General features: G+C 49.2%; 1 long non-coding RNA gene across 1 annotated transcript; it reads right to left on the reverse strand.

The window, feature by feature from the left end:
• Positions 1–2,317: 2,317 nt before the first annotated feature.
• On the reverse strand, positions 2,318–10,174 carry LOC146339102 (uncharacterized). The gene is made up of 2 exons (XR_014784622.1): positions 4,502–10,174; positions 2,318–4,410 (listed from the first exon to the last, which is right to left on the reverse strand). It is a non-coding gene; the product is annotated as an uncharacterized LOC146339102 (long non-coding RNA).
• Positions 10,175–10,989: the final 815 nt, after the last annotated feature.

The raw sequence follows: 10,989 nt of genomic DNA on the forward strand, positions 1-10,989 counted from the left end.
AGCATTCCAGCCGCCACCTTGATCAGGCTGGCTTTGCTTATGCTCTACCTCCCCCCCCCCCATGCTGTGGAGGATGCAGCACAGGTAAAGTGACCAGGACCAAGGTGGCTGCTGCCTTAGTTGGCTTGTCTTTGCTGCATGTGAGCATCCCCCAAGTAGAGGACAGTTCCCTTGATGTCATCAGGTCCTCAAAGGGCCGGGGGGGGGGGGTGTCACTCTGTTCCCCACCCTGTTTTGAAGCATGTTTCTGGCTGAAGTGTGGATTCTAACTGGAAATGGTGGTTATGAGGACAGTGGTTGTTCTCAAGTATTTAACCAAGAGTTAAAGGTTGTGCCATAAAAAACTGAAATTGGAGATTTCCGTGGCAATTTATATACTTGCCCCAGAAACCTGGGAGCAGAGCTGGCCTCAGGGGGAGGCGTGGGCAGGACCCTGCCAAGGGCTCACACCCCAGCAGGGGCCCATTCACAAGACGCCCCGGGCTTGGTCCTCCTCTTCCCTGTCGCAGCCTGCTTGGTCACCTGCCTCTTGCTCCGGCCCAGACAGTGATGGCGGTGAGGAAGAGGAGCAGGAGACGCCACGGCTTGCCTGCTCGTCACCAATCTGCCTGCCAAGGAAGCAAGTGGGGGCGAGGGGGAGCAGCGGTGGCAGCAGCTGGTGAGAAGGTGGCCTCGCTAAGGACGGGGCCACATGGCCCTCCCCAACCTGCAGCTGGCCTTTTCTGGGAGGACGCAGCAGGACCACCAAGACAGGCACCTGTAGACGTGGACCAGGCCGCAGTGAGCAACAGGGACCAGCAGTGAAAAAGCAGCAGGCAAAGGAGGAGCTTAGCAGAGTGGCAGCAGGGCAGAAGTTCTGCTCTTGTTCCAAGATTAGGGATGTACGAAAGTGACTTATCTTTTCATGGATTCTGTTCATGGCGGGGGGGAGGCGTTCCGTCCCTCCCCCCGGAATCCTCGACGCGGGGGGAGGCGATCCGGTCCTCTCCCCTGGAATCCTCGACGGCCGGCTGTGCTCCGCGGTGGCTCTGCGGAGCAGCCGGCCAGGCCCAGGCCAGGGCTGTCCGCAGCCGGATTTCTGGCCGCAGAGGGCTCTGGGTAAAACAAAAGCAAAAACAAAAACGCATACACAAATGGCGGCGGCTACAGCCGCCACCATTTGCGTTCCTTATTTTCCGCCATCTTAGTCTACGTCAGTATTTACGTAGACTAAGACGAAGAAAAGAAAGGGGAACACAAATAGTGTAGTGGGCGCTATTTGCGTTCCCCTTTCTTGTCTTCGTCTTAGTCTACGTAAATATTGACGTAGACTAAGACAGCTAAAAATAAGGAATGCAAATGGCGGCGGCTGTAGCCGCCGCTATTTGCATACGCGTGTTTTGTTTTGTTTTTTAAACCCAGACGTGATAGGCTACGTAAGTCTTTACGTAGCCTATCACGGCTATGGGGGGGGGGAAGACACAGACTGCAAATGGCGGCAGCGGCAGCCATTCGGAAGACCAGCCACCGCCGCTGCCGCTGGAGCCACCGCCATCTGGAACATCCGCCCCAGGTAAGTCTCATCCCGGGGGGGATCCGCGAGGGGCGGGGGGGTGGCAGGCCATTCCGCGATGGATTTCGGGGGGCCGAATGCACTGGCATTTGGCCTCACCGAGATCCGTCACAGAATTCTCTGACATCCCTATCCAAGATACTGTTCGAGTGTGGAACCTGTGTCGGTTTGCCCTCTGTTCTTCCCACTAACATTCCCAAGGGCGTGTCGTTCACATGACACTTTCTGCAGTGATTTAAGGACATAACCCACTCACCTCACCTCCACCCTAGGTAATCATATGGACGCTGCAACCAGGAAGACCAGGCGAGGAGGGGAAATTGTGCCCCCTCTGAAATGGACGGCATTGGCACATTTCACTGAGATACCGCCATCAGCATATCTGCACTACAAAGGGAGGCCAGATTTGTATTAGTGAGGCTATCATGGCTTTCCTCACAGAATCCTGGAAACTCAAGTTTGGGGATAGTGCCAAGAATTCTCTCAGAGATCTCATGTCCCCATCACAGAACCACAATCCCCAGGATTCCTTGGGAGGACAAAATGGATCCTCAGGGCGCAATCCTATGCATGTTTAGACAGAAAAAAGTCCTACAGTTCCCAGCATTCCTCAGGCAGCATGGCTGGCTGGGGAATGCTGGGAGTTGTACTTTTGTTACTGTCTAAACATGCATAGGATTTCTCCCTAAATCAGTTTAGGAGAATAGTGTAAATAACCCCAGAATCAGTACTCAATATATAATGAAAAATCCAAAGGAGGCAAAAAAGCGTTTATCAGTACATTTATTTTTCTTCCTTGCTTTTAAAGTTATTTTTAATTAATAACTTTTAAAGGTCTTTTATATAAGCTTATCAACTGACCTATAAAGTGAACCCTGCTGGATGCTCAGAGGAAGGCGAAAAACCTCCAGGATCTCTGGCCAATCTGCCCTGGAGGAAAATTCCTTCCCGACCCCAAAAGTGGCGGTCAGTGCTACCCTGGGCATGTGAGCAAGGGCCAGGACCTCCTAAGCCATTGCTGCTAGCTCAGGCAAACGCACCACCCCATTACCACTAGTGCCTAATGTCACACCATGCGTTTCTGCCCTGCCAATTCTATAACTAACCTCCAGGAGACAGCATGTGTTCCTCTCTGTCTCTGATAGAAGAGACTGATGGCCAACATACTGGCCAGGCAAAACTGAGACCACTCCCTCCAGTAGATGCACCATTCCTAGGTAAACAGGTCTAGGCAGATCTCTTCCTTTATCCCCGCAGGCTCTTCCTTCCCGGCCAGGTGTCAATTCAGCTTCCTTGACAGAGAGCCTGTTTTTTTCCATCAGCTTGTTATCATTTGTGATTAGCTCTGTAATGGTTCTCCAGCTCTCGGACAAATCCCCTGCCATGACCCAGCTCCCATGTCTCCCATAATGCACTGCCTCTGTTCTTTGCAAGTTTTCACATCATCGTATTCATTTCATTTCTCGGACAACCTGATATGTGACCCTGCTGGATGCTCAAAGGAAGGCAAAACACCTCCAGAGTCTCTGGCCAATCTGCCCTGGAGCGGAATTCCTTCCCAACCCCAAAGGTGGCAGTCAGTGCTACCCTGGGCATGTGGGCAAGGACCCAAAACTACCAGCCCCTTGGTGTTCTTTGATGTTAATCTCATTCCCTATTATCTCTAGTAATTTAGGATTTGCCCTGCCAGTAGTATTTGCCTGACATTTCCTACTGCTGACCTCCATGAAAGCCTCTGATGCTCACAAAAGCCCATGAAAGCCCATGGTGTGGGTCAGCTTCTGCTGGCAGTACCTCTGTCTCCAGCAGAAGCTGGCCCACATCATACCAGCTGGAGAAAATGGAGTTCATTCCTTCTTGATTTCTGCCAAGAACCGAACTATTCCCATGTGACCAGGTCTGGGCTCATGTCTTTTTCCTCCTGAGCTGGCTCCTCTTTGCTCTCTTTCTTCTTCTTTGCTCTCCTTTGTGCTCCATCTTTCTTGTCGGAGATCCTGTTGTTCCTCATAAACCCTTCCTAATTTGACTGTATGTCTGATTTGATGTAATCATGTCCTGAGAGCAATCCTTGGGAGGCCTGGATGCATTGATTCAGCCAGGGCGTCCAGTCCGCACAACACACCACTGGGAAGTTACTTCAGCCAGCGCTGGTCCGCCATCAGTCGACATGTCCGACAGGTGGAAGCACACAAGGGCTGTGCAATCCATACAATTTGGTGGTCTTGGCAAATAGTGGAACAGGCCAAGTGAAAAGGCTGCTTCTTTTTCTGAGAACACTTCCTACATTCCAGATTGTCCACTGTGATGCTCAGTCTGGAATATGAACAGCTCACTAATGGAAATGCTCTGAGTGATAATGATGCACTGTTTTACTTATCTCCTTCTGAGCTTGTGACCAGGCTAAATCATGAGTGTTTCCTACCTTCTTTTAGTGAAAGGTGCTTCTTTTCTTGGCCAGATGAAATGGCTATCCTGTGATGATACAAAGCTTTTGTTTCACTACATTCTCCTCGGGAGGCCCATTACTTATGCTTCAGAGACCCTGCCTGTCTCTCAATCTCTTTCTTCAGGATGTCTTCATCTCTCTCCTCATCTCTCTCTTTCACCAGTGCCAGCCACAACTTCATAACAAAATCATAAAAGAGGAGACAGTTTGGGCAACCCAAAAAGGCCATTACAGAACCTGAAATATTCACTTCCCTTGAATAGTCCTCCAATGCACGACAGGCTCAAAAAATTCCTATGTAGGATCATACTTACAGCGAGGTGCCATCCGTTCTCCACACTCTCTCTTTGCTGCTCATCTGACATGTTCCAGATTACCACTGTATAATAATGTAGTCTTTTGTCGGAAAAGTCTGAAGGAAAAAAAAAATCGCCCCAAACATTCATTGTCAAACGTACAATCATCAGACATTTAGGAAGAAGTGGATTTTCATATTATCTTACCTCTAGTGCAGTAGCTGGCCTTGCTTCCTGAAGACTGCAGGATGCCCCTTTCTGCGAGTGATGCATGAAGGTGACTTTTAGAAGAGGACAGCAAGGGTAGTTGTGCCTCACCTGCATCTGACCACTGCTTTTATAGAAGAGCCATACTGAACCAACTCTCCCTGCTCTTTTTGTGCAGGCAGAAGCCAAGGATTGGCTTTACCTTGGAAACAATAAAACTGCCTACAGCTGCTGCTTATGATCTTCTGCCCTCCCAGCTTCTGATTGGAACACGACACCAATCTTGCAGGAGGCTACAGAGGGATATGTGCAGCTAACAAAACAAAGCTCAAGCCGTGACCATCACTGCCCCACAAATGCCTCAGCACACGGATTTTGTGCCTCAGCACAAGACATGGGCCTCAAGCAATTCTGTATTCTATTCCGCACACCCAGTTTCAAATTAGACCAAAGGCTCCAATCCTGCAGGTGGCCACAGAGTGGGGAGTGCAGCTTACACAGCAGTGCTCCTGCTACTATCATCAGGTCTCCACAAATGCCTTAGCACAAGGACTTTATGTCTAAGTTTAGGAAATTGCCTCCAGCGTCTTCTTTCTCTGTTCCGCTCACCCAACTTCCAGCTGGATCAACATATCCAACATATCCAACATATCCTACAGAGTGGGGCATGCAGCTTATAGAACACTGTTGCTATAATCAGGGCCTCACAAATGCCTCAGCAAAAGGATTTTTTGTCTGCATACACGATATTACGTCCAGCATCTTCTTATTCTGATCCGCTCATGCAGCTTCCCATTGGAGCAAAGTCTCCAATCCTGCAGGTGGCTACAGAGAACGGTGTGCAGCTAACAGAACAATGCTCGTGCTACGATAATCAGTGCTCCACAAATGCTTCAGCAGAAGGATTTCAGACTTTAGGTGTCTCTACACCTAGATTTTGTTGTGTGTTCATCATTCCTCAAGCATGGAGTTTTCCGGGTGCTTTACATGACATCATTGTCCTCCAGTGGTTTTCCTGCGTTTTCCCCCTGCTTATCCCATGCTATTTCAGAACAGGGAAAATGCTGTATTTTCTCTGGTTGCACTATGAAAGTGCCAGCACCAGCCTGTGTACTTGTACCATGGCGAAATGAGACGCTGTGTGTGGGCAGTTGCAGGGGGTGAGATTATGGTGACAATGGCAGCGATGACAACAGCGTGGGAGTGTCACCCCATCACACCTTCTGCCTCCTTGTCATTCCATATTGTTTGCCAGCACAGCACAACGCGGTGGGAGTCTGTAAGAGCTGCAGAGAAGCAGAACAGCATGCTGCCATGCCATGATCATGGAACAGCCAAACTCGGAACAACACGGAATGGCCAGCACAGGAGCATTCCAGCGGTCCACCAGGCAACCAAAAGCCATGTCTGAAGGGGAGGGGGGTTTCGGTGGAGTTGCTGTCTATCCGTATTGCGTGGCAGTTTCAATCACAAACCACCGACCAGTAATCTGCGAGGGGAGGGAAAGGGGCAGGTTCCACAGAGGAAATTGTGCAATGCTCCTGCCCCGTGTGAAGGTTTGTCCCGCAAGGGTAGCGATGTTTACAGGAGGCTTCCCCCCTCCCCATGAAAAGAAAATAAGTGGAATGTAGCAAGTTAAAAACAACTAGTGTACAAAGCCCATGCTTGAACAAGAATTAGAAACAGTGGTACAGTGGTGGGAACCAGTCATATGGAGAAGCCCTGTATCACAGGAAATTGCCTCCAGTGTCGTCTTATTCTGTTCCGCTCACCCAGCTTCCAATTGGAGCAACGGTTCCAGTCCTTCAAGTGGTTACAGAGTGGGGCATGCGGCTAACAGAGTATTGCTCCTGCTGCTGTCATCACAGCCCCATAAATGCCTCGGCCTAAGGATTTTTTGTCTGTAAACAGGAAATTGTCTCCAGCAACTCCTTCTTCTGTTCCACTCACCCAGTTTCCAATTGGAGCAATGGTTCCAGTCCTTCAGGTGGCTAGAGAGTGGGGCATGCAGCTAACAGAGCACTGCTCCCACTCCTATAATTACTGTTCCACCAGGCGGCCATCATTTCTCTGGATGCAGAAAAGGCCTTTGGCAAAATTCATTTGAAATTTCTTTTTACTACATTGACCAATTTGGGCTTTCCTATGGATTTTTTTTAATGGGTTAAAATTTTATACTCAGCCCAGAGAGCTAGAGTTTTGACCAATGCTTTACTTTCAGCATTTTTTCTACTTGGGCAGGGTACCAGACAAGGATGTCCACTTTCTCCATTTATACTCTATTTAAGTTTGGAAGCCCTGGTGTGTGCTATTCGACATAACAGCAGTATTCATGGTTTAGCACATGCTGGTTTAGAATAGCGGCCATAGCGGGGGCCACTATGCAGTTCACAAATCAATGCTCCTGCTGCACTCACCGCTTCCCCAGCTATCAGCAGCTTTTGCATGTTTTGTGTTCATAGGCCTCATTGTTGGAAGTCTCTTACCAGCAAACAGTCTCACCAAGGGTCATTTTTGCAGTGTTGTTTTGGTGCACTTATAGGCAAGCAGCAATTATGCTTTCAGGAGATATGCAATTATTAATTGATTACAAAAATGTTCTTTAATACTTATAGTTCCTAGAAAGAAAAAGATGGAGTTGCAAATAGATTCTAAATATTGAGAAACATTTCCTTCATCTTGTGGCTTCTCATCTGCTGCAGCATTTTGATATTTCCAACTTGCTCCAGCATCAGACCTACATCGACCTGAACCAGATGTTGTGTTAAACCATCATGCACAGAATAGAGATTGGGGAAATTGGGTGGGGCCGCTGGGTCAGTAAGGAATACTCACCTGTGCACCAGTGTAAAGGACATCCCATCACCACTGAGCCAGTTACATCGAGACAACTGAATGTGCAAAAGTGTTAACAGGTACCTTCCCTAAGGGGGTTCCATACAGCATAGCTGGAATGCACTCATCCCACCTACCGGTGCATGACCCAGCTCCTGCTGCAGCTCAGGACAGGGCCAGGTGAAGGAGACCCGTCTCCAACAAGAGCAGGTCTCCTTGCTGTGCAGACCAGCAGCCAAGCCTGACCCAGAAGGCTTCATAGCTGCTTAAGAAGCTTCACCGGAGGAGCTCTGATGTAACCGTGAAGAGATTTCCTTGACTGGTGTGGCACATTTCCTTGCCATGTGACCTCCTTACAAACCTGTTTGACTTTCTCCATGCCTCATGCAATGAGAATAACTCACAGTTAAGACAGTTGAGTGCTGGAACTTTCTGATCTAAGAAGATTCCATTTGGGACACACAAAACAGTTTGACCAGCAACAATAGCTCCAATTTCAAAAAGCCCATGTAAACTATGCTTCCTGGTATTTGCTTCCCTTTCTTTCTGTCTTTGAACACCTTCAGCTTCCCTTTCTTCTTACCTGTCTTCTCTACCAACTTATCCCTGTCCATCTCTATATTATTTTCCATTCTTCCCTGTCCTTTTGAAAATGTCCTCTTCCCTTTTGCATTTTCTGTATTCTTACTAGCTTACCTTTCTTCTTCAGCCACTTCTCTCTCACTCACTCCTTTTCTGTTCTTTCTTTCTTTCTTTCTCTTTCTTGCTTTCTTTTATTCTCACTTTTCTTTTCCTCCCTTGCTTTGTCTGTCTGTCTTTTTCCTTCCTTCCTTTAATTTGCCTTCTCTTCGTTTTCTTTCCTTCCTCTGCAGCCGCCCTTATCTATGTTAATTGCTTTCCTTCCATTTACCCATTTCTGTACTTTCTCTTTTCATCTGCTTTCCATTTCCAACTGTTAGAGGGCTTCTCCAGATGGGGCTTTTATCCTGTGATTGAAACTGGTTATTCATGGAAGTTTGTGGGTCCTTTACATGATGTCGTCAGCCTCCAGGGCCACTCCCACGTCTTCTGACCTTTATCCCATTTTTTTTAAAGATCAGAGATAATGAGTCATTAAAATACAAGTTGAATTCTCCATGAAAAGAGGAAGTTGTGTAATGCTATACCACAGCACCATCTAGTGGCTGTATAATGAAACATATAGAACTTGCAGATAAAGGGGGAAAAGAGGGGGAAGGGAAGCGAATGTAAAGGGCCAAGCTTAATCCCACAAAGAATCCAGAAGTAGAAGCTCCAGTAAAGCTGTGGGATAAAAAGCCTCTGTGTGGAAAAGCTGATGCTTTCCCCCCGTCACACAACATCTCTGCCCTTTACTCACCACCTCGGAAATCTCCGTCCCTCGTACAGCAGCGCCAGGAGCAGCCTGTCAGCTTCAATGACACAAGGGGTCCCTTGCAGCTGTAACATATAGTTATGGCACTGACCAAGCACCACACGATTGTTCGATTCCCCCACCAGGACCCTGCCAAGCATCCTCTGCAACGTTAGAGAGCAAACTCATCAGACAATACGCAGCAGCAGCTTGAGAGCAGCAACGTCTTTTGGGCCAGCACCGGCGTCTATAGCACTGTGACGGCCCCCTTTTGCCTTCCCACCGTCCTGCAGGAATCACAGCTCTCCCCAAAGACCCTCCTTTCCTTCTCCCACCGTTTCCACAACCTGCCCCATGCCCCTGTGTGTATTCAGTCCCGTAGTCTTGCCAGGGCCAAGCAAGAGACTGGCTGCCTGAGGTGGAGCAGCAAACGGGGCTCCCTCCAAGGCCCGGCTCACAGTACCAAGGCCAGCCGAGCTGCCTTGGCACCTGAGGCTGAAAATCCTGCAATCCCCTCTGCCCTTCCCAGGCAGTAAAGCAGAACACTAATAGATTAAATCACACTTTGCTCCATTTCATGATACCCAGAATCCAGTGTCTGAGGCAACTGCTTTGCCCAGCCCATGGCAGAGCCAGCCCGGCTGCCCTCTAACTGCCACAGAACAAAAGGTGCATCATAATAGAAGCTCATGCATCATCTCCATCCTGGATAGGCCACAGTGAGATGAGCAACATGCTGGCCTGAATTGCTCCAGGTGGCGGGATAGCACGCTTCCATTTTGCCTGCGGTTTATATAACACCCTGTGCAATGGCAGTCAGAACCAAAGTGTTCCATGAGCAGGTGCCCAGTCAGAAACGCTTCTCCAGCAGAGAAGTGAAACCCGGGACGGCAGCCATTTTGAGTGCAATCGCTGCGAGGTGGCCATGCGCCCTCTTTTAGAGGACAGTCCTCTAGTTTAAGGGTTGCTGGAGGACTCTCCTCTGTTGGCCGGCGTGCTCTACTGGAAGGGCTCTCCAGTCCACGTCCGGATTAAAGATGAAGAGCCCTGAGAACGGCAAGCAGGCGGGGCCTTTACGCCCCTCCCTGGAAGATCATCCAAGCCCCTTCCCCAGGAGGAATCCCATGGTTATCTCCGATCTCAGACCGGAGATCATAGCGAGGATGCGGGTGGTGAGGGGAGGAGCAGCCACTCTGCACAGCTCTAGCCAAGCCTTCCTCTGTGCTCCTCTGAGTGCCAGCACCAGCCGAGTCCCTTTCTCCACGCTGTGCAGATGTACAGAACTCCATGCCCTTCCCAGCAAGAGTTAAAACAGTGTGTGTGAGAATGTCGATGACCTCAGCGTGTGTGACCGTGCCACTGATGTCATCTGGCCCATGGGCGGCCTGCTGGGGGGTCTTTGCCCCCACCTTAAATGTGTTCTGCGCCCCTGCTGCAGACCTGCCTATATTTATGGCCATCACTGCTTTGCTTACCTGTCAATCCTAGTTGTGACTTCCCCCCATCGGATGCAACTGAAGGTGGGACCATGATGTGGGGGGGGGGGGAGCATGCTGAACATTGCCCCTCCCAGCATCCCTGGCTGCACGGATGTCTCTAAAGGCATTTATGCATTGAGCATTAAGTCTGCAGTGAATCTGTAAGTGTGTTTAGTTGAACATGCTGTTAAGGGAATATCCAAGGCAGGTTAGGTTGAACAGTCAGAAATGTATTAAAGCACATCACGGCCGTGGGATAGACGAAACTGTGTCTCTCCCCCAAAAAGAAAACAGGATGCATTTATATGGACTGGAAGCTGGAGAACAAAGAAAAACACACTACGCATGCTCAGAAACCAATTAGTACTCAGCACAGTCTTATCAGCACAGAGGCCTTCTTATCTTTAGGGATGAGTTACTTTGGTGGACAGGAATTTCTTGCTTATGAGCAAGTTACAATTACCTTCTCATGGTCACACGCGCACACACACACACAATCCCATCAGGCACCTCGCCTGAACCAAACTACTTTCAAGGCATAGTCAGGCCTACCTTCACAACGCTTACAAACCATTGCAGTCGAGAACCCTGACTGATCAGCCAAACACACTTAGAAACCCACCGTAGAACTTCGTGCTAAACATGCAAGGCTCTTTGGAGGAGCCAGGAGCATGGGGTTATTGGGGGTAGGATGTGCATGCGCGCCTTCGCCCCCAGCACAGTTTTAGTGCTCATGCGAGGAGGTTGAATGTCTGCAGAGGGCTGACTAATGTAATACTTCTAGCAGATTGGTTCTGTGATTC

This window comes from Heloderma suspectum, chromosome 8 (assembly GCF_057233095.1).
Source record: "Heloderma suspectum isolate Gila_16-S chromosome 8, 16-S_ref, whole genome shotgun sequence".
In the NCBI taxonomy this organism is placed as follows: Eukaryota; Metazoa; Chordata; class Lepidosauria; order Squamata; family Helodermatidae; genus Heloderma; species Heloderma suspectum.